The sequence below is a fragment of the Eumetopias jubatus genome, unplaced genomic scaffold, assembly GCF_037043125.1.
Source record: "Eumetopias jubatus isolate StellerSeaLion01/CBP00866 unplaced genomic scaffold, mEumJub1_p1.0 scaffold_7, whole genome shotgun sequence".
Classification (NCBI taxonomy): domain Eukaryota; kingdom Metazoa; phylum Chordata; class Mammalia; order Carnivora; family Otariidae; genus Eumetopias; species Eumetopias jubatus.
Genome location: NW_028274813.1, coordinates 97,934,730 through 97,959,750, shown reverse-complemented (window position 1 = coordinate 97,959,750; position 25,021 = coordinate 97,934,730). Strand labels below are relative to the sequence as shown.

General features: G+C 36.8%; 1 protein-coding gene and 1 pseudogene across 5 annotated transcripts in view; one reads left to right on the top strand and one right to left on the bottom strand.

Moving 5' to 3' along the window:
• TCF12 (transcription factor 12) overlaps positions 1 to 25,021 on the bottom strand; it is a 373,959-nt gene that overhangs the window by 159,189 nt on the left and 189,749 nt on the right. The gene's annotated exons all lie outside the window — the stretch shown is intronic.
• LOC114206433 (guanine nucleotide-binding protein G(I)/G(S)/G(O) subunit gamma-11 pseudogene) lies at positions 23,512 to 24,271 on the top strand (annotated as a pseudogene).

The window sequence follows — 25,021 nt, the reverse complement described above, 5'->3', positions numbered from 1 at the left end:
AAGGACCCTGACTCTTCACCCGGCTTTACCCCTGCTAACACACATATATAGCCAATTACAAAGAATCTTGATGATCTATAGTTACCCTGTGCTGCCTTATCACAGGAAATTTCCATTAAACATTAACAAATAAGTAGCACAGAGATCACCACTGTGACTTTTTGGACCTACTGTGGGTCAGACTAGATGATCAGATAATAAAGCAAAACTGGGTAGATGCAGTCTGGTTTAGGGTGCATTAAAGAAGAAGAAAGAGATTTGATCAAGCAGCCAAGGACCAACATTATCAGAGAAACAGATTTAACTTCAAGCAACTGAGGTTTTTCCAGTATGTAGATCAAGGGGAGGGAGCAGTTTTGGGCTTTGTTTCTTACAGCAATATACACGAGCAATGACTTTCCAACAGGAGTGAAACAGAGTATATTATACTGAAGGGGAAGGGGAGTGGTGATTATAAAATTTGAAAAAAATACTTCAGTATACCTTTTTGGTTTTATAGATAAACAGAATGGAAAGCTCAACTAAATTTTTGCTAATAAGAATATAAAGATGAGGGGCGCCTGGGTGGCTCAGTCGTTAAGCGTCTGCCTTCAGCTTAAGTCATGATCCCAGGGTCCTGGGATTGAGCCCCGCATCGGGCTCCCTGCTCAGCAGGAAGCCTGCTTCTCCCTCTCCCACTCCCCCTGCTTGTGTTCCCTCTCTTGCTGTCTCTGTCAAATAAATAAATAATATCTTAAAAAAAAAAAAGAATATAAAGATGATACCACAAGTAGTCATCTTTGGAAAAAGCATTGCACTAAAGATAAATTATAGTAGATCATTAAGGTCTCTAATTTAAAACATCAGATACTTTTTTAAAGAATTTATTTATTTATTTAAAAGAGAACGCATGCAGCAGGAGAAGCAGAGAGAGAGGGACAAGCAGACTCTGCACTGAGCACAGAGCCCAACACGGGGTTCCATCCCACCACCCTGAGATCATAACTGGAGTTGAAATCCAGAGTTGGCCGCTTAACCGACTTAGCCACCCAGGTGCCCCAAAACATCAGACTCTTTTGTGATAAACCTAAAAGTTATAAAATACTGTATTAACTGGAATTATTAGTGGCCTTCTTATCTTTTCTCCAATTCTAGTTTTCTGTATGTGAAGAAAACAAGCTAAGAATAGTTTCTATTTACAACCATGCTACCTTTCACTGAAGAGGTTATAAAATAATTTAACACTAAATAAAAAATAAACAAGAAATAATTTTTAATGTATAGTGCATTCTACACTTATCAAAAACATCATAAGTATTAAATTCATCTATGTAAAGGGAGCACTTACTGCTTTCTACAAATTAGCTGAGTTTAAAAGTAATAAAGTAAAACTAGTTTTACTTAACTAGTTGTAGAACCATAGCTGCTCAGAAATTTACTGTTCGTTAGCCTGGTATTTTAGAGTTTAAAGACAAATGTACAGTAATTTTCTATTTACTTATTTCATGAGTACCAGTGCTCCTTCTAACTGTAAGTAAGTCCAGGGTAATGGTAAAATATGAATCACTCCTTTTGTGGCTTGTCTTAAGTTAACTGGGTACATCATATTACCAATTATAGTAGTAATTATACGATTTTACTCAGGCTTATCAGCTGGATCTACTACAATAAAATTTTAAAAATACTATAAAAAGTCTTTAGCTTCTGTTTTATTTTAGGCTCTTCTAAGGGAGAAAGAAAAGCAGGGCCAGTGACACTTCTGCCTTCAAAGCATACCTAGCATCCTCAGGTGTCCATGCACACAGAGGCCCCAAGTGATTCTCCATCGAGACTGGGCCAGGCACTATAGCCAGATCTTGGAGTGGTGGCTGAACCTGGGCATGTAAGCTCACTTATCTGTCCCTTGTGGGATCTGCATCATTACCCCATTTGATTTTCCCATCCACTTGGTGATTTCTTCTGCTGAGGCCCTGCTTAGCCATAAGGGGGGAGAAAAAGAAACAGAACTAGGATGTGGCCAATCCAAGAAAAATGAATAGTCTGAGGCTGAACTCATCGTCTCTGGTGAAATGCCAGTGCACTGACATGCTATTAGCAGTGGGAGGCTCTTCCTGGGACACAGCCACCTGTGTTTTCTTCATTTTTGTGGAGGAAATGCAGTTGTCACCTGCGACACCTGGGAAGTCTGGGAACACTCATGGAATCAGTCTGATTTGCTAAATAAAGAGGGCACCAATCAAGCTAGCTAAGAGGAAGTTTGACAGATGGCCCTGAATTCTAGGTAGAACAGCAACACACACACACACACACACGCGCGCGCGCAACACAACCAAAAACACCCAAGTGCACTGGTTCCCAAAGTCCCCAGCCAGTCTCAGACGACCTTCAGCATTATGTGCCATAGCTATACTAATAGTTTCTTCACATCTTTTTTTCCCTCCCCTAAATCAAGTCATTGAAAAGGAAAATGATACATCTTTGTGGAACAAAGTGGAAGAAGAAACATGGAAACTGAAGTATGTGAGAATCTCCAATAGAACACAGTGGAAAATCAGTATAGCACTTGCCAAAAATAGAAACCCTTTCTGTCCTAGACTCCAAGCATGAGGTCTGCTTCTCTTCCTTTGAAAGGAAAACACACAAGAATTAGAAAGGTGGTAGAGATACGTTAGCAGCAAAAGGAGATTATCTACCTAAGGAGAAAAAATGAGAAAGACTGAAAAAGCATTGAAAAGGAATTCAAAGTTATGGTATTCAAAGTTACTGAACTCTGTAACAGTAACCCAAAGAAATAATTTCAAGAAATTAAAAAGTCTTGGGGCGCCTGGGTGGCTCAGTCATTAAGCGTCTGCCTTCAGCTCAGGTCATGATCCCAGGGTCCTGGGATCGAGCCCCGCATCGGGCTCCCTGCTCGGCCGGAAGCCAGCTTCTCCCGCTCCCGCTCCCCCTGCTTGTGTTCCCTCTCTCGCTGTGTCTCTCACCGTCGGATAAATAAAATCTTAAAAAAAAAAAAGAAATTAAAAGGTCTTTAACAGTTTTTAGCAGGGGTTTCAGCTTCAAAATAAAGCTCAGTTAAAAAAAAATCATACTAATTATGTACTTTGTTGCAAAAGCCTCAGACTTTCATTCATGATGCCAAAGCCTAATGTAAATAAAAAATTTTTGGACATAGCAAAGATCTAAAGTTTAAATTTAACAAGAAAGAAATGCACATAAAGGCAGGTTTTAGTAATAATTTTGTCTTTCATAGTTGTGAATGACATCTCTTTTTTGCTTTAATGTGTTGCTATTTTAGTGTTTAGTTTAAGTGTTTGATTTTTCTCATCCACTCAACCTCATCTCCACTATACCTTATGATTCTTTTCCATGAAATCATTTTAAACAGCTATTTTTAGTCAGTTTGCCCTGCTTAATTTACACAACAATATAACAAAACTATTGTTGTTCTTCACCGGAAATTCTTCCAAATAACTATTTTATGTGGACAGAATCTCTTCAAAATCTCTTTAGTTTTTTCCTATAGCTAATGAACACATCCTCAAATTTATGAGCCTCATATTCACAAGACTTAGTTTATGATCAGTTAAAAGAGGTCTTACTGACTATACAGTTTCCTGAAAACTAGACTCCAAATTTAATTTTATTTAAATGATGTAATCCGAAGGTCCTAATGAAAATAAAGACAGGAAAGAAAATGATAGGGGAAATTGGTTCTTTGGGTGGTTCTACATGAAGCTGAGAAACTATAGCAGCAGTACAGTGCTGTGTTTAAGAGTATGGACTCTGGAGCCAGAAAGAGTGGAGTTCGACTTCCTGATTCATAACTTAATAGCTGCTGAGGCAAGTTTGCTAGTTGACTTCTCAAGTTTGTTCCTTTACTCATAAAACAATACCGTTGTAGGAAATGAATGAAATGATTAACATAACACTTTCCACAATACCTGGCCTACGACTATATGCTGAACAAATTATAGTTATTGATATATAACCAGTATTAGGAGAAGTACATTCTTTCTTTTTTCCTGGTTTTTGGTTTTGACACAAATATAATCAAAGCTCTGTGATGGTGCTCCTAACCATAACGGTGCTTCAGAAAACCAAGCACGTCCCTTTCCTCAGAATGCTTAAGGTCTGACGAAGGAGACTTGAAGTTATAATGTAAGGGCATATTTCATCTTTCCTTAAAGGTGCTATAGGAAAGATAAAAAGAGGGAAAAATCAAGTAAGTAAGGCTTTTTAAAAGAAATGATATTTGAGCAGGACTATGAAGCATGGGCAGGTGTTCTGTAGAAAGAAACAGGGAGATGAAAAGCAGAAAAGTGAAAACCTTTTAGACTGTATAGCCTATAGTAGACAATTATTAAATGCTGGCTAAATATATAACATATGAATAACAATCTCTATTTTATTCTGATCTTACCTATGAACATAATGTATTCATTAACCATAATGAAAATATACTGCTGACAGCCAAATTAGTTATAAACAACTCCACAAAACTCCAAAGAGTCCCTCCCAAATACTCCTGGAACAATGGAGCTGTATTCATGAATATTACTCTTTTTAAAGAAGAACCTATTATTGAAATCAAGCTGGTAAGATCACAGAATTGTACTAATTTCAGAAAAAAGTAAATTCATATTTAGCTAGTTACCAGAAATGTATTTATTCTGTAAGTAGTGACAAAGTAGCTCCACCTATCAGTGAAGTCCAACTTCATCTTTGTCCTACACTAGCAGAGGGACCTCAGTTTCTCCGTCAGTTACATAATCTCATTAGTAAATGTCATCATTTATAAATAGCTTCCGGAGCTCATGTCTGCTCCAGACCATGTTTTAAAGAATTCTACTTCTTCCAGTTTCAAAAACTGACATCCATAAAGCTCCTGCTCCAGATTACCTTTCCGTATCAGCTCATTTGCAGAGAAGAGACAACAGGCATTTTCTGAGCCCACTTAACCAAGCTCTTCCAGGCTATCATTAAAGAAGTTACCTAATTTCCACAGACACCGTCTGACTGTTCATTCAAGGTAGCTCTCACAGGACTAGTATTTAGCAAAAACATTCTTAAGAAAAGCATCACTCTCGGGGCACCTGGGTGGCTCAGTCGTTAAGCATCAGCTCAGGTCATGATCCCAGGGTCCTGGGATCGAGCCCCACATAGGGCTCCCTGCTTGACGGGAAGCCTGCTTCTCCCTTTCCCACTCCCCCGCTTGTGTTCCTGCTCTCGCCAACTGTCTGTCAAATAAATAAATAAAATCTTTTTAAAAAAAAGAAAAGAAAAGCATCACTCTCACAGCTTCTAAGCGTAGGCATAAGGCATGGTGGGACACACCAACACAAATGTGTTAGCACTGTATTCTTCAAGACAATAGCTAAGCTTTGTGGGAGATAAGATATGCAAGCAAGTAATCATAACACAGGTTGAAACATATAGAGAGCTATAAGTCATGAGAACTCATTAATGGCAGGGATCATTTACTTTATCTACAGTTTAAAAATAACTTGACAAATAATTTTTGAGCATCTGATGTATATCAGGCACTGGACAGGGTGTGTGGGGGGAGGATGCAACAAGATATCCCATTCTCAATAAACTTCTGGTCTGAAGCAAGTGCACATAAATAGCATATTTCAATGTAACAGGTACAGGATGCTACAGACACAGAGAAAAGGAGACTGAGTCCAAGATGGGAGTTTAGGCAAGGCTTCTTGAAAAGCTACAGTATGGGCTGAAAATTCTAAGAGGCTAGGTCATGTGTATACAAGTAGCTAACATAGTACCTAGATGGTAGAAATGAAATTAAGTTTTGAAATGAAGTGGTAGAATTAACCCAAGAGAGGTGTGGAGGGCATTTCAGTTAGAGGAAATACTGTGAGAAAAAGCACACAAACATGAAATAGTTCAAACTAAGCAGGAGGTGTAGAGGGCATTTCAGTTAGAGGAAATACTGTGAGGAAAAAGCACGCAAACATGAAATAGTTCAAACTGAGCAGGTAACTATAGGCAGGTAACAAGTATTAGAACCTAAGGCTCAGGCAAAAAGTAATTGGAAATAAGGATGAGATACTTTAATACTCGATTTCACTGAGGTTCTGAAACAGAAGCAAGGTTGGTGGTCAAGAAATGTTTAATGTAGCAATGTAAACAACTCATCGACTTTATTTTTCAAAAGATACAAACTAATACCAACAAGAAGAAGAGAAAGAGATTAATTGCTTTTTAGGACTGCTAAGAGAACACATGGTGAGGATTTATTAAATGTCTGCTAAGTCAATGACATTGTGATAATACTGCCCATTCATTTATGAGTTACAATGTTCCAAAATCCAAAGTATAAAGTTTCCACATGGAGTGAGGGCTGTTGGATAAAGTGGGAAAAAGAAAAGAAAATCTATTTCTTGATTTTGTATCCAAATAATACAAACAAGGAACTTATATTAGCTGGTTTAAAATTATCTGACTGCGGAGTCTCAAAAATAACATATTGTGCAGTGTCTCGTATATAGAAAAGATACTAAAAAAATCTGCAAAGGTATGCATGAAATAGAAAGCCCTTCATTAACTGCAAATTCATGATTAATCCATCATAGTACATTATAGAACAAAAGAGTTATTCTGAAAAAGTGATAGGTAATACAGTCACATCTCCTTAAAAAAAGAAAAACTGCTAGCTTTAAAAATCTAAAGAATTTCGGGTGCCTGGGTGGCTCAGTTGGTTGGGCGACTGCCTTCGGCTTGGGTCGTAGTCCTGGAGTCCTGGGGTCGGGTCCCGCATCGGGCTCCCTGCTCAGTGGGGAGTCTGCTTCTCCCTCTGACCCTCCCCCCTCTCATGTGCTCTCTCTCTCAAATAAATAAATAAATAAAAATCTAAAAAAAAAAAATCTAAAGAATTTCCTTTTAAGTGTACTTCAAGAAGAGGATAAAATATTTTCAATTAAGTAGTGTGTATATACACAGATATGCAAACTCAAATTTTGGCTAAAGAAGCACTTATTTTTTTTTTTAAAGATTTTATATACTTATTTGACAGAGGGCACGAGTGAGCACAAACAGGGAGTGGCAGGCAGAGGGAGAGGGAAAAGCAGGCCCCTATGGAGCAGAGAGCTTGATTCAGGCGGGGCTCAATCCCAGAACCCTGGGATCATGACCTGAGCTGAAGGCAGACGCTTACCCAACTGAGCCGCCCAGGCGCCCCTAAAGAAGCACTTAAAATGAATTTTTTGAAGATAACAACTTTAAAGACATATAGGCTGCTTTTGCACTAGTTAAGGAAGAGAAGAAAAACTGGGAAGGAAATGAAAAACACATTAGACAAAAATCTAGCTGCTTGGCTGTCTGTCTGGCAAGGCTGTTGAGGAAGAATGACTAGTGAATTGATCTAGACAGGTGTGTCAGAGGAAGTAACAGACACATGCACAATGCAACTAGTGACTGAAAAATCGATAATGAAGATACGAAGTTTGGAAGGTTTTTGACAACTGCTCTGCAAATTAAGGTTAACATCACTGTCTGATGCTGATCAAATTGGCCAGATGTCAAAGTATAATTAAAAAAGAGAAGAAGAGATATTTCAAATGAACAGCACATACCCCAGATCCAAAACACCCATTAAAGTGAAGAGAGGCCCTTCATCTGTTTCTAGTTCAATTGCACCCAAAGACTCAGGAGACAGTAATTCTCTAACATGGGTTAACAGAAATAAGAGTTAATTTGCTCAGACAAAATTCTTTCCTAATGAATCACTGCCCTTCAATTTGCTCTTTTATTTAACATTTACAAAGGTTGTTATTGACGTCTGCTGTATGTCACTGCCAGGGGACCAAGCTGTGTCTGTACTTAGAAAGAACACAATGGAGAGGAGGCGGAGTTGAATGAACACTGAGGCTTGCCTTCCTCAGACTGCCAAATACATCCTGGCCGAGCAGCCTCATCCTAAATACTGCAGAACTAACTAAACTGATCACTGTACTGAATATACGACAAACCTTCTACATTGCAAGAATTGATAGAACAAAGACAAAAATAATAAAACTATCAACAAAAAAGTATAATATGCCTTCCCTGTTATTTTTCCAGTGGACAGATTATTTAGTTGAATACGATCTCTTCACAAAATAAAAAGAGGTTTTTAAAATATCTGCAAGCTTTCCTACGCCTTTTGTGATCCATAAAACCACTTCTGAAATTATATAATTGTTTTAACAATAGTTCTCATATTAAGAGTGGCAGGATTCTAACTGAAATAAAATGATCTTCATCCAAAATTAAGAGAAATGTTACTACAAATTTTAATTCATCAATAACGATGTTTATTGAGTACTAGCAATGTGCCAGGTACTATGTTAAGCTCTTTGCAGTATGTCCCTTAATTCTCAAACCAATCCTATAACTTAAGTATAATTACTATCCGCACTTATATATAAAAAAATTAAAGAAACCAGAGCCAGAATTTAAACCAAGGTAGTATGACATCAGTCACACTTCAGGAAAATAGCTTTTATACTTATAGTAATGAAGTAGCTCTTCTGCTCATTCAAGACAGATCTTAAAATTATAGTAATTTGATAGACCATTTTCTATCAAAGTTATTAATACCTAATTTAAGATGTGATTTTTACAATAAAGAAGGAATTGATATGCTTTTTTTCTACCTCTTTTATTTTATTGGATTTTAAATATGCTGACAGTTGAGTCTCAACATAAAGTATTTTTTTTCCTACTTTAGTTCTATTTTTCTTCATCAGCAAAACTGCCATTAAAAATAATAAACCTGCATGGTTAGCAGTTTGACACTGATGCCAAAGAATGAAAATTTGGAAACTTAGTACTCAAATCAACTCACACCTGGGAAAGGAAGTCAATAAAAGTTCTTACGATTTTTTACTTCATCATTCTGTCCCCAGGTTTCTTCTCAGTAACTTGATCACAACTAAACAAAATACCTGTCTCCCAGTGATTAAATTGTGTAGGAAAAAAAAATCAGCAGTCTAAATGAAATGAGAATGGCAATTATTATATAAACTATACTAAAGTGTAACCTCTCAGAGGACGAGATTGTATACCTCTCATGTATCATGTAAATAAATAATTACTAAAAGAAAATCCATACTTAGAAAATATTATGCAACAATATCTGCCAGAGTAAAAAAAATAATACAAAACTTGTGAATCACTGAGTCCCACAATCTTATTTACAAGTCAGTCCTATTAGGAACCTGGAATTTATTTGTACATGAGAAAAGGTTCATACGTGGAATCCAGGGTTAGTATAATGCCAGTTAAAAAGCATAAGCTTGGGAGTCAAGAAGACCAATATTTCTCTATCACTACTAACAGTATTAATAAAATATTTAACCTTGGTGTGCCTCAGTTTATTCATCTGTAAAATGAGCATAAGGATACCTACACCTCACAAGTTTTCTTGAGGATTAAATGAGATAATGTTATACAGACAGAACAGAAGCCAACACAGTAAGGTCCTATGTAAATAGTAGCCTGGTGATTGGACTGAAGTGAGAAGGAAAATGGCATTTTCCCCTTCTTTTCTGGGTATAGGTGGGAGGAGTTTATCTTCTTGCCTCTCACTGTATAATCCTCTCCTACCATCTAGCATCCCTCTGCTCACCTGGTGCCCTGGGTGCACAACTCTTTACTATAGATCCCTGCAGTGATTTGTCATCCACAGTCTATTACACCTCCAAATAACTGAATTCCCTTCTCCCTCAATTCAAACTTCTCTCCTAGGAACTAAGCAATCCAACTTCACTAAGTTTTAATAACACATTACCATTCTGACAGATTATGCTTATTAACCCAAACCAATCACTGGTAAAATATAAGACAACAAGAAACAAAATCAAAATTCAGACAAAGACAGACCAGCCTTTCCTGAGAATTTGCCTACAGACCTGCTCTTTTAAGTCATTTCTATTGGTCACAACTTCTTCCAGTATAATCCACATCTCCACCAGGTTCTGAATATTTTCAAAATAGATTCCATGGTAGTGTGTAAAGACAGCCAGTTGCTTATAAGCTACCAATGTCACTGCCGATTTCACAATAACTATAAAACCATATATTTTGATTTTAAAACCTTAGAAATTATAGAATTTTTAATTTACCTTGATCAGATGCTAACATCTAGAAGAAAATACACCTGTTTCATTTATTTGCTCATGTAGTTCATTTCTTAAATATGTGAATGAAATGCATTAAAGGTGGTGAATATCAATAGGGACCAAACTGTAATTTTTAACAGAACTTTTAACCTTTGACTTTCTTCAATCTTTCCTTAAAAAGGGTGGGGGAAACAAAGGGTGGAAAACCATTACCCACACTATGAAGTAAATGGATTCCAAAAGAATCTTTACTTCTAAAACTACAGAAATAAATCTGAAAGCTCAAAGTATTATCAGCCTAATCCAAAGCTCAATCAGACATTTAACTCTGGCTGGTAATTGTTTTAACTGTCATGCAATATATACAGAGCAAAATGAAGATGCTCCAGGTTAATTTGCAATTTTTGTTCCTCTTTGCATTTTGTTCCCCTTATTTTAGTTCTGAGTTTGATAAGGAAGAGCTTTTACTCATTCATTTATTCAACTCAGTATATACTTACTAGCACAAGGCATAAAGGTTCCAGAAGACATAAAACAATTTAAAAGTCAACCAACTATATTATGAAACCAAGAACATTGTCTCTTTGCGAAGAAGAGTGGGGAAGGATCAACACTGAGATTTTGTCAAACTAGAACCAATTTGTGAGAAATTCATATATCCTAAAAATGTTTAAAAAGCTAAGTCTTTCTGCCCCACCCATCCCACCATGACCTCCCTTTAAAATCGTAATTACTTATGTAAACATTACAGAAGGTTAAATAGCCTATAATTTTTTCACTGGCTGAAAAGCACCTTGGGATGACTGCCAGTCATAACCAGTTCCCTTCAAGTACCAAGCTCCTGATGGAGTAATAAATAAAAGATCAAGCAATACATTCATATGTCAAACAGCAAAAAGTAATATGTTACTGAGATAAACATGCTTTCAAAAAGGGATCACAATGGTGATGGGTATTAAAGAGGGCACGTACTGAATGGAGCACTGGGTGTTATACGCAAACAATGAATCACGGAACACTACATCAAAAACTAATGATGTAATGTATGGTGATTAACATAATAAAATTAAAAAAAAAGGGATCACAAAAATAAATTCAGTTGTTAGGCTTAAATATGGTTCTCAAAATTTAAACCCATTCACTACAGTCTCCTATCCCTATTGAGAAGGTCATTACCAAAGCCCAAGACTCTATTTCAAGGTCGGGACCATAGCCAGGTTCACCTCTAAATTTACCTATCAAAGATTGTTCTGTATCTTCTAGCAATCAAGTCTCTCAACTGTAGTACTCCTTTCTTGGAAGGTAAGGGAAAGCCACTCAAGAAATGTCACCTTAACTACTTACTACTAAGTACCACTATTATGTTTCAGGCAAATACTAAAAGATATGGATACAAAGATAAATAATAAATGCTTAGGGAATTTATAATTCAGTAGAAAAAGAGGTGTACCCAACCCTCTATGATAAAACATGATTTAAAAAAACTCAGTGAGTTGCACACAAAGTACTAGGAAGTATAAAAGAGGCAGAGTCTGCCTCTATATGAAGTCAGAGAGGTCATATATGAACTGATTCTTGATAGATTAGAACAAAGTCGATGGCATTAAACAAAGGCAAAAATGGCAAAGTGAATGATAGTCCTAGAAATAAGGAGTTGCTGTGATATGCCAGGAGTGAAGAGTACTTGATAGAGATGGAGATGAAAACAATGAAGTGAGAGCTAGAAAATGAAGATTCTTAAGTGCCATGATAAGGAACCTAAACTTTCCCCTGTGGATAGGGCACAACGGACAATGATATAGGGAGATCTATAATAGCTTCTTGTCTTGAAAAAGTAAAATTCATAACAGAAAACTTAAAAAGCATTCAAACTGAAAATCATGTTTAAGTTAAATGAGCTTACATTTTATTTTTCTTTTCCCACCTAGAACAAATGCACTGTGTTCCTATAGCTTAATATGGAACTTAATGTCTACACAATATTCTATTTTTATTTACATTATAAGCTTATTAAGCACAAAGTCTTGAGTCCTTAATAGTTCTTTTGAAGATAGTCTCTTTCATCTTGGTATCTGCTACATTCTCAAACAGCATTTAACATATAGAAGGCACTCAATAAAATAAGAAGAGATGGGTGGTATATTAAAACTCTTACAGAAAAAACAATTAGAATTTGTGCTATACCAAAACAATTTCACAAAAATGAACTGCCTGTCTACTGGTTTTCCATAGAAAATCAGGGCTACCCAGGCCTTGCTGAAAGGATGGAATCTCAACTGCTATACTCCCAGCATATAGCAAATCTAAGCTACTCTAGGGCAGCTCCTCTGTATCTGAACAGTTATAGAGATCAAGTTGCAGCTTGGCCATGCACAGGCACAAATAGCAGATAAATCTTAGGGCATTCCAAGTGCTGGTGTTCTTTGCTCCAACTCATCCACCTTCAGGCACAAGGTTAATCCAGGGCCTATCCCTGAAAAAGCTACCTGAAGCTTGGCTCCTTTGCACTATGATGTCAGATCACTGGAAAGTCAGATCACCTGGAAACTCAAGCACAGTCAGGCCACAGGGCCAGTTTGGCATAAAGGTTATTCGGAGCCCCAAAGCTTCCTACTCAAACTTAGGAAGCTAGAGACCTCAGCTGCCAGAAGATTCGTGTTTCTGGACTGAAAAATTTCCAGTACAACTCTTCATTTCCACCTTCTCAAGATTCCTCTATGTCACACAGGCAAACCATGAAATCTTACCAAGGTCTGCTGATCAGTTGTCTCTGTGTCATCTTCCCTCAGTAAGCATATACCAAGGGCCTCAGTATAAATTACCTTCCTCTCTTAGGTCTCAGGGAAGGATAAGCATGCCACTATCCCCCAGTGAATCCAAAATTTCTTTTTTATGCCTGCAACAAATCCCTAAGAAAGGTGGTTGGCACTATGTTTTCATTGACTTTGGCCTGAAACTCACTGGGATTCAGCTACTCCATGTTTATGTCCAGGGTGAAATAATAAGACATTCCAAGAAGCCAACCAGAAGCATGTCAGTTTAGCCCTAGCCAGTTCTGCCACAGGTAAGCTTCATCTGTATAAAGCTAAAAACAAAACCCAAAATACTAGAATGGGATGAGAGCAAGTCAGAAAAGGGATGACATTCAAATATGCCTTCACCTCAAGACCCCATACATGAGACTAAGACCATGCACACTGCACCTGGGACAGGATGTAAATGTGTTCTTCACTCACTGAAATTCTACCTTTCTGTTGACAATTTTAGCCCAGTAACCCACACACTGCAATCTGAATCTCCTATTATCACATCAACTCTTTTTTCCCTTGCCCTTAACAACTCAATAAATGTTGGGAATATTCTGAAAATGAGGCTGGATTCCAAGTACCTCAATCTTAACATCTCAGCTTCCTCATTTGTATGAGATGAACCAAGTCTATTTTTAGCTTTCAATAGCCAACACATCCATTCTATCTAGGTCCAGCCCAAACAACCTATAAAGACAGACTGAATCTCTTAAAGGGTTTTGTGGAACTGGACAGAAGGCAGCAGGCTACATTACTAACTCTTGCATTCTTTTCTTTCCTATACACAAGAGTCTCACTTTCCCCAATTAAAAACAAATTTTCAATCAAATTCCTAAGAGCCTGGTCCTAGAGAAATTAAGTAATGGGCACTATGAAAAGATGATTCCAGTTTCTTGGGTGCATAAGTATTTGTTTAGATTCTGTATTAAAAATAAGAACATAGGGACGCCTGGGTGGCTCAGTCATTAAGCGTCTGCCTTTGGCTCAGGTCATGATCCCAGGGTCCTGGGATCGAGCCCTGCATTGGGCTCCCTGCTCTGCGGGGAGCCTGCTTCTCCCTCTCCCACTCCCCCTGCTTGTGTTCCCTCTCTCGCTGTCTCTCTGTCAAATAAATAAATAAAATCTTAAAAAAAAATAAGAATGTAAAAAAAAAAAGAGAAAATGTCATGCATATTAGATTGGAGACTATAAATACTAGCCAAGAAGATTCAGGGTCTTCTAGTTTCACACTATTTGTGACAGTATTCTGCTAGAGCTTTCAAAGGCAAATGAAAGGTCCTTCTGCCTGATTATGGTACACATAAAGTGCTTTAAAACAGAATCCTTCAAAATAAAATTTAAGAGATGAACACAAAGTCTTGTTTTTTTTTGGAATCCAGATTGACCATGTTAATAAACTCTTTGCCACTGTGTGCTTTACTGACCCTTAGAACCATTGTCTTTCAAGGCAATCCACTATGACACTAATCAGATATATTATACATTGTTATGTTAACATGAGTATGCAATGTTGAGAAAGCTATGTCTTTATAACTTGCTGGGTAATTTAGGAGTCATTTTTAATTTTTCCAAATTTCTGTAGTCCGGTTTCCTACAACACTGAATGATCTACGTATTTTCTTATTGGAAATATCAGGACCATTTGGATCTTGATTTAAAATATTACTTCGTACATTATATGCAGCTTGATGGCCATTCTAACCTCTTTAATTTTGCTCCTTCACAAATTAATGTTTCCTAGATACCCGAGATGTATTTGCATTGAATAGGAATTCCTTACAGTTGACATAAGTACAACTGTGATTTATGGTAATGTGTAAATTATTTAAATAAGAATCTTTAATGACATTAAATAAATCTCATGACCTTAAATTAGCAGTTTTTATGAAGAAAGGCAGAAAGCCAAGTAAGCTACCTTTGGCATTTCTATTTATTTGTGATATACAATAGTATTCAGTGTTCATCTCAAAAAAACCTAAAATACTACTTTTGACAATAGGTTAAATAACCTGAACTAGTTTAATTAGTTAATAGTTAACCTAGGCCACAGATTCAAATTAACTAAATATAAGTTAAAATACTTTCTTAAGATAAGAAAAATTAAAACTCTAATTTTCTTATATTAGTCTCTAATCTAAGTGCATGACATTCTTTTTTTTTTGAGGTTCTCATTTTTAATACAGAATCTGAACAAATACTTATGGACCTGAGAAAAGCATAAGCCAAGTACAAAGAATTACAGAATTATTCATTAAATACCACAGAACTTAGCAGATGGTCCTATTTACAATAATTATCATTATTGAGCATGCTTCCAGTTAACTGCTTCATAGGAAATAAGAAATAAGAATTTTTAGAAGATCACATGCCCCACTCCCTTCCTAAGACAGGATCTTAGTACCTTTATAAGAGCTGACATCTTAGCCCTTCTAGCTTTCCCCAGCTGACCCCATACGCTGAAGCATAGCTACAAATGCCCAAAGAAAGAAGACCCACTGGGGAAAACTGTACTCGGCTCAGCTTTGCACGCGTCAGTGGGCTTCACAGTTGATAAATATACCCTACAGCCAGATTAACTGACACACTGAAGCAAAAAGGGAAATTTGAGATTTAGCCACTTCATCTTAAACCTCTTTTTAAGTAAGGGGTGGTTTGTTTTTACTTCAGCTTTCACATATACAAAAAAATCTGTCCCTAAGGACTCATCCACATTTCTAATGCTAATCATTTAAAAAATATTTCTAAAAAAACCTTAAATTTATAATGCATCAGTTATGATTTTAAAAGATCCATAATTACAATGTTTGTTTTTCACTTTTCACAAATGACAGAATTTTTGACAACACAGAGGCATGTATGTTTGTATTTATTATTAGCTCTTTGCACCCATATTTTAAAGCAGACTTTTTTAAAAGCTTAGGAAAATTTGACAAATTAGGTAGAAACTTTAAAAACACAGGGGAAGTTATGAATTAGCCTACTGATATTTTTTCTCAACTCCATGTCTAGGAACCCTCCCCTTTTCTCTACCCAATTACCTCAAACGACTCCAAGCCAGAACTTCCACTAAGGACCTGTTTGCCTAAAATGCCTAACCCCAAGCACCACCAGACTAGCCTCACCTAGATTCTCAAACTCTTCTTGTGGAAGCAGCTTCCTGTGACTAGTGAAAATCTAAAAACTGCAAAAGAGTTTCCTAAGTAGGATTAGCATTTTAAGCGAGGGGAAGGAATTTTTCACATCTAATTGAGATTATAAATGGCAGTCAACCTGATCCTTAAACCTCATTTCTCACTCAAGTAAAAGTGAGGATAGGCCCAGACAAAATTTGTTGTTGCATCTCTGGGGGAGAATAGGTGACAAGGATCAGCCCCAGGTGAAGTTTAACCACTAAACAATAAACTTTGGGACCTTCCAGTATTTTTCTCTGACATGCTTACTCTCTTTCTCTCACCCCAGGCACCAAGTGTTACATACTGCTCTCTTGCCAATATTTTTCAATGTAAATACTCAATTCTGAAATGTAGATTAGTTTGATTTTTAGATGCTTTCAAGTTGCTGATGTCCTCAAGAACACATATAGAGCTTTTTGGCCTGTGATGTTCCCCACCCACTCACTACTGCCCAAAGGTACAACAGTGCTGTGCACACAAAGCAAAGGACAAATGTTGACAAAAAGATTCTTCTTCTCACCATAAGAGACTATAGACTCTGAGAAACAAACTGGGTTTCTAGAGGGGAGGGGGATGGGGTGACGGGTGATGGGTATTAAAGAGGGCACATTCTGCGTGGAGCACTGGGTGTTATGCACAAACAATGAATCATGGAACACTACATCAAAAACTAAAAAAAAAAAAAAAAAATTCTTCTCACTTGCTAATATCATTAGAGTGGTATGGTTTCCTAAAACTAAAAGTTCAAGAGACATTCTTCCTTTAAAGATACATGGATTTTCAGTGTTTTAATAGGCTCCAAGGGTGAATATTTTGGTACAGATTTCCATTAGAAATGTTCCTAGAAAAATAATCTCTGCACACTCTGGCCCTTCTCTTCCTTCTGTCATCCCTAACCTACACACTTCTACATTTTCAAGAATTCCTTCAATTAATTTATTTATATATTCAGTTCTCTGTTTGTATATGTATTTTTAGTTAAACTTTTCTTTTGAGATAACTGTAGATTTATATGAAGTATGAAATACTGGAGAGAGTCTGTGTACCCTTTACATATTTCCCCATCTCGCCATATCACAACTAGGATATCGACATTGACTCAATCCACTTATCTTATTCAGATTTCCCCAGGTTTTTTTTTTTTTGGTTGTGTGCATGCACATGTGTATGTTTAGTTGTATACAGTTTTATCACAGGTGCAGCTTTATGTATTCACCATCACAAATCATGATACAGAACAGTTCCATCAGCATGTAAGGATCTCTCGTGTTTATCTTTTATAACCACATCTACCTGTCTCCTTAACCCCTGGTAACCAACTATCTGTTCTTGAATCTTTAATTTTACCATTTCAAGAGTAATATACAGATGGAATCATACAATATGTAATCTTTTGAAAGTGGCTTTTTTTCACTTAGCCTAATTCACTCAAGATCCATTTAAATTTCTGCACTGTTTAATAATTTACTCCTTTTTATCACTGAATAATATTCCATGGTATGAGCATATCACAGTTTATTTAACCATTCACCCAGTGAAGGACATGTGGATTCTTTCCAGTTTTTGGCTATTACCAAACAAGGTGCTATTAACATTCATGTAAATTTTTATTTCTCTGGGATAAATGTTCAAGAGTACAATTGCTGAGTTGTATGGTAATTGCATATTTAATTTTATAACAAACTGACAAAATGTTTTCTATAACAGCTATACCATTTTACATTCCTAAGTAAGTCTTCAGTTACTTCCTTAAATTCCTTACTGGTAGAGTTAAGTAGAGAAACAATATTTTTTTTAATGGGTATATAAATTCACCTTCATAAATGTGTTGGGACACTGTTTTCCTTTCCAAGTGTATCATGGTAAACTGGAAAGGTAAAAGCACATTGTATAAAGAAAACAGTGTGGAAGTTCAGATGAGCTGCAATGTCCTAAAACTGTTCAGTGTAGCAAGCTGACCAAAGGAATCAGGGAGAGATTATAAGAAAGATATAAACAGAGAGAGTACACACAACATAAAAATTATGAATGGATATCTCTATATATCCCTTCTGTATCTCTGGGGAAAATGTACATTACAAGCAGACACCTGCTACTATGCTAGTACCTGAAGATGTCTTCTAGTATCTTGGTAAAACACCTAAAAAGATAGGGGCGCCTGGCTGGCTCAGTCAGAAGAGCGTGAGACTCTTGATCTCAGCGTCCCGGGTTCAAGCTCCATGCTGGATACAGAGATTGCTAACAAAAATAATAAAGTTTAAAAGATATTTTTAAGAGGCGCCTGGGTGGCTCAGTCGGCTAAGTGTCTGCCTTCAGCTCAGGTCATGATCCCAAGGTCCTGGGATCGAGCCCCACATCGGGCTCCCTGCTCAGCGGGGAGCCTGCTTCTCCCTCTCCCTCTGCCTGCTTGTGCTCTCTCTCTCTCTCTCTGTGTGTCAAATAAATAAACAAAATCTTTAAAAAATATTTTTTAAAAAACCCCAAACACAATACTTATATTTTTAAAAAGATACCTCACTGAAACCTTTCTGTAAAATGAAAAAAAACAAAAACCTATACTTACTATGTTCCTATCTTGTCTAAACATACAGATGTGCATGTGTGCATGCACCTGCATACATATACCAAGAGTAAAAATGCTCTCTGCACTGAATGTTGTCACTAAGTGACTGCACAGTTTCCTGTGACCTTTAGCTTATATGTAAGGAAAATAAAAAAAGATGAGAATTCTTTGGTGGAAGCATATTTCATTGTATGTAAAATCATCATATAGCAAATATAGGACTACATTTTCTCTTAAATCTTTCAGACAGAAGAGAGCCTGCAAACTGAAGATGAATAGCATATCCAATCAGAAAACTCCTCAAACACAAACCATTAAGGTACTTTACATGAAAATTACATGAATTGTAACAAATTTACATTTACCTTACAAAAACTCTTTTCTGGAGATTCCCAGGTTGAGAGTACAGACTCTCACTAAAGCAACAATGCACGTTTCTGATGATTATGCCATTATCACACTATCCTCTCATCACAGATTCTTTCTACAGACTCTTCTCCACAGCTATTCTCTGCAGATTTCTCTCTCTAAAGAGCTGCCCCACTGCCACATCTCCACTGGGTTGCCTAAGTTTCATCTTTTCCTCTCCTAATGTGCTAGTTCAACTTACTACAGCTACAATTTTATATTGCTATTTTGAGGAGTTTTTAAAAAAATTTGGATTATACAAAACAAAGGGAACACCAAGATTTCAGATGAAGGAAATCTGACATTTGCCTAAAAAGTCAATTATCAGTATCATTATCTGAAGAGACAAAAACAAGAGAAAAACAACTAATCTAGTGAGTAACTTCCATTCTGTACAGAGGCAATAAAACCCTAGAAATTTTAGAAATATTCACCACTACCACAACCACCAATCACTTTGTCTGGATATTCAAAACACACACACACACACACACACACACACACACACACACACCCGTTATGTTCCACAGAATTTCTCACACACACACACACACACACACAGATATATATCATTTGTTACCTCTTCAAAAACTGACAATGTTGCTACTGTTTAAGTATTTTTGTTACATTATCTAGAACAAGATTAGCACACTACAGCCTGTAGAGCAAATCCAGGCCACCAACTCTTCTTTTTATAGCCTATGAGCGAGGAATAGTTTTTTACATTTTTAAATGGTTATATAAGTACCTACATAATACCATTGATTTTGCCTCCTGGACTGCAAATCCTAAACTATTTACTATCTGGCTTTTTGCAAAAAGGTTTCTTGACCCCTAATCTCAGGGATCAGTGTAGAAAAGTATGTAACAAATTAATACAATTTGACTATAAATTAATTTAATTTACAGTAAAGTGGCCTTGTGCTCTGCTCCCATTTAATTGTGACTCCCTAGAAATTTCGTACCATCTGAGGAGTCTGACAGTCCTCCAGAGATATTCTCAAAGTGAAAAACAAGTATGTAATATAAGGATGACTGTTACATATTTCACCATACCACACATATGGCAATAGCCAAAAAACATTTCTCAAGAAGAAAGAATTAAAACTCAGCGTGGTGTGTGTGTGTGTCACACACATACATATATACATAGATCAGAAAGACTTAAAGTATAGGTAGACTGGCAAGTTCTACTGTTCATAAAAACCTAAAGTCCCAAATAACAAAAACAAAACAAACCCAACATGAATGCCACAGAAAATGTGAGCTATAAAAAGCAAAGGCTGGGGGTGCCTGGGTGGCTCAGTTGGTTAAGCGTCTGCCTTCAGCTCAGGTCATGATCCTAGCATCCTGGGATCTAGCCCCGCATTGGGCTCCCTGCTCAGCGGAGACCCTGCTTCTCCCTCTACCTCCACCTGCCTGCCTGCCTATTTGTGATCTCTCTCTCTCTGTCAAGTAAATAAATAAAATCTTAAAAAAAAAAAAAAAGCAAAGGCTGGGGGCGCCTGGGTGGCTCAGCTGGTTGGGCGTCGGACTCTTGATTTCGACTCAGGTCATGATCTCAGGGTTGTGAGATCGAGCTCCATGTGAAGGTCCCATGATGGTCCCATGGCAAGTCTGCTTGTCCCTCTCCCCCTGCCTGCCCCTCTGTGCACTTGTGCTCTCTCCAAGGCTGAATTTTGTAAGAAAAAAAAAGAAACATGTGAAGAAGATTATAAAAATGGTAGACTGACACTCAAGCAACAATCTTTTGAAGGGCTTCAGAGAAAACATAAGGCTTATTAAATAACAGCAACTCAAGTACAAAACCTATATAACTGAAGGATCTGAATACCTTCAAACAATAAATATTTCCACAATATAAACCAAAGCAATTAAGGATATGCTTTCAAATTTTAAAAAAATTCACTTTCATCCAGTGGCTAATTAAAACTTGCATAACCATTGTGACACTAACCAAACTAGTACTAACTCTTCATTTTGAAAGGGTAGGTGGAGTACCATTCGCACCTCCTCCTACTTCTAGTCTTTATGATAACCATGTATTTCTCAACACACACTACTGAGAACCACCTCTAAGATCCATTCCAGTTCAACCATTCTATGAGAATTTTAAGTTTTTAACAAAATACTCAAAAAACCGATAGTAAATGATAAAGGCATCATTATAACCATAAGCAATGAAAACTGAATACCACATAGAAGGAAAGATCTGATAATGCTGCTCTAGGACCTTCCCTAACTGAAAGAGTGCCCCAGTGGGTGCCTAGGTGGCTCAGTTGTTAAGTGTCTGCCTTTGGCTTGGGTCATGATCTCAGGGTCCTGGGATCAAGCTCCACGTCGGGCTCTCTGCTCAGTGGGGAGCCTACTTCTCCCTCTGCCATTCTGCCTACTTGTGTTCTCTCTCTCTGTCAAATAAATAAATAAAATCTTAAAAAAAAAAATGATTTGAAAGAGTGCCCCAAATTCTTAACTATGTGCCATGGTGTGGTTCTCAGATTATACAAATCTAGGAAAACTGTAAAGTTTACAAAAGTTCCTCTTAAAAAATCATTCTTTTGTTCTCTAGTAACCAAGTTAGCCGCATCCCACTACAGGCATAGTTCACGTTCACTTGGCTAGAATTAGACACAAACAACGGGAAGATTCAAGGAAGAACCACTTATGCCACTGACCTATGATAAAACTGTGCAGAGCAGAAAGGATTACTGTTGATCACAGAACATACACACACAAGTGATGATGAGCAAATGGACTGGGTTAAACAAATAAAAATAAAGGTCCTCTTTATAAGGGTCCCTAGAGTTACCAGTTTGCAATGCTGCAACCTCATGAAAATATTCACTAATAACCAGAAAACTTAAAAAAAGTAATCCCAGTGAAATAGCCCTCAAAGACAGTGTGGCTATCTCAGGCCAGAGTCAGTGATGTTGTTGGTCAGTCTTTTGTTAAATATCCCATTATACAAAGCAAATACAAAAGAAACCATCAAAAGTTGAGTATCATGCAAGAGACACAAAATTGCATGAAGTCCTTAAAAATGATGTGAAAGAACCATTTAATTAAACACAAAAGCCATTGACAGATTGGAACCTAAACTGAGTTAGAGTCAGTTAATAACTAAAGAGAAAATCAAGAAGGTTCAAATGTAAGGTAAAAGACATTTCTATATTACCAATTTTCTGCGGAAAAAAAATACACCAAAAACCTCAGTAATTAATTCACTCTTTGTTCACTTAAGACCTTAAAGGGATTATATAAATTACTGTTTGTTTTCTTAGTATTAGTTTTAATTTTCAAAATAAAGCCCCAAACATTTTTTTCCTCTATCTTCTGAAATCTTGGCATCTCTTTTAAGTAATTCTAAGTAATTCATTCCAGGATTAATTATGCTTAGATAAAAGGGAACTGAATCTATACAGGAGTACCCTTGAAACGCTGGAATGCCTTTCAAAGTGAGGCATTAGACTAGCTTGGTCTTTTCCAGACTGGGTAGGAAAAAATAAAACAAAACACAATAGCTAATCTCTGTCTCATAGGAATGGTTTTGGAAAGAATGGCTATCAGGTCATTTTAACTATGGAAAAGAAGATGCTTTTCAGGTTGTGAAGGCAAAGCAGGGACAGGGAAAGAGACAACGTTGCCAGGTACAGAGTATTATTAAAAAAAATACATAATTTCTCTGAAAGAAAACATTCCAAACCACTAAGGAATAAGGTATTCTGTAATATGGGAGCCAGAAGGGACAATTTACAATTTGGAAAGATTGGAGTATGGGAAGGAAGTAGAGAGGAAGAGACAGTAGTAAACTCTGCACCTCACCCTCCCTTCCCACTTCTCAAATTTCCCTCTTGGCCCAATTGGCCTCTCCAGTTATCTCATTCTCTCAACAAATACTTTTAAGGGGAAAGAAGGAGACCTGATGATACTGTGTGAACCCCCTGGATCTGCCATGCCTAAAATCACTCTATTTCTAGCTGTCTGCAATATGTGACTCAATACCACTTTTTATCAAACACAGTTTAAGTTCATTTCTGTCATTTGTAAGAGAAAGAGTCCTGACTAATAGACTGGATTATGCTACTCCACAATAAAACTTTTCCTGATCACTTCTGGTTGTATCTTCTTTTAATCTCTTCTGAATTTCTGTATGAACTTTGTATCACTCACATTCTACCATGTGTAATAATTATTGAAATTACTTCTCCTACCACACTAAAACAGTAAAGTCTGTAAAGACAGACTTTTTTATTTTATATTATATTTTATATTATATTTAATATATAAAATTATATTAAAAATATAATTTTATATTCTGCCATATGGTATTTTCACACATTAAAGGGTAGAAAAAAGGCATGAATGGGTACAGGAAGGAGAAGGAAGAAAGTTTTCAACAATTCAGAATGGTTAATGAGGGTCTAAGCAGTAGCACAAGAAAAAAAGATACAAGAGCTATAATGTGGAAAAAGGAGCAAATGGACAAATGGTTGCACATGAGAGGTAAAAAAGGAAAAGATGCAGTGCAGCAGAAAGGAGCTAGGGCTAAATTAGAATCAGGAAGGTTGGGTCCATGTTTCCTAATTAACTACTAATTTCATTTTTCTTGGCTCTGGTTTCTTCAATGGTAACTAGGTCTCTTTCACTCAGGTTTCTCTCAGTGCCAGCATTCTGTATTTGTAAGCAGCCAAAGATCAGAGAATGAAGATCAATGAATTTATAACCCATATCCTTTCTTGAGATCGGAGGCTAATAAAACACTGGAGAAAAAAAATAAAACACTGGAGAAAGTAATGAAGGCCTCATCTTATGAAATACTGTCAAACCAGATACTAAGCTACACTGTTTCCCCTAAGCACAATTATAATCATTTTCATTATCTCATCTAGTGAAGGAATTTCTCGTACATCAAAGTTAGAAATCTTTTGAGGGCTGGTGTGCCGCTTTCCCAGCCGGTCCACTTCCAGAGCTGTCTCCGGGCCCGGTTCTGGGGCAAAAGCGCTGGCCCTTCACATCGAAGATTTGCCAGAAAAGGAAAAGATGAAGATGGAAGTTGAGCAACTTTGCAAAGAAGTGAAGTTGCAGAGGCAACAGGTGTCTAAATGTTCTGAAGAAATAAAGAACTACATTGAAGAACGTTCTGGAAAGGATCCTCTGGTGAAAGGAATTCCAGAAGACAAGAATCCTTTTTAAGAGAAAGGCAGCTATATTATTTCATAAATAACTCTGGAGAGAAATTTGATCCTCAGTAGAAGAACTAGTTTGTTTTGGTTTTCTGAAATAAAACCGAAATTCCTTTCAAAGAGGGAAAACAAAATTTAAGGACTTTCTCAAACACTTATATTGATATGGTTATGTATAAAAGCTGTGTGCTTCTCATCTTCGCTCACTACACCCCCTTGTTAAGAGGGCAGAGAGTATCAAATGTACAATTATGGAAATAAGGACATCACTTGTGCATGACTCACTTCTTTCAGTATATTGCTTGATGCCTTAAATAAAGTTTTATCTCTGGAAAAAAAAATCTTTTGAGGGCAGAGTTCTATTGTGCTTTGATACTCTGAAAATGGTGATTCTATATTTTTGTGACTCTAGGAGAATTCTGGATTAATCAGAAATTATACTGCAGGCAGGATCAAGTATACAAAACAGTTTTCTTCGAAACTGGTTGTTTGAAAGAGAAAATTATTTGTAGGAAAAAAGTGTGCTTGGGTTTAAATTCCCATTTAATCCATAATGAAATGAAAATAAAGCATAACTGATATTGGAGGGGGCCCCTTAAACTCTGAGGTAAAGGGTAGGGCTGAGCAAACAGACATCAAAGGAAGGACAGTTGGTTTGTTTATAATACTTTTTTTTTTTTTTTGGGTGCAAAATGGTGGTTTTATTAAAGCATGGGGACAGGACCCATGGGCATAAGGAGTGGCTGCCTATAATACTTTTTTTTAAAGATTTTATTTATTTATTAGA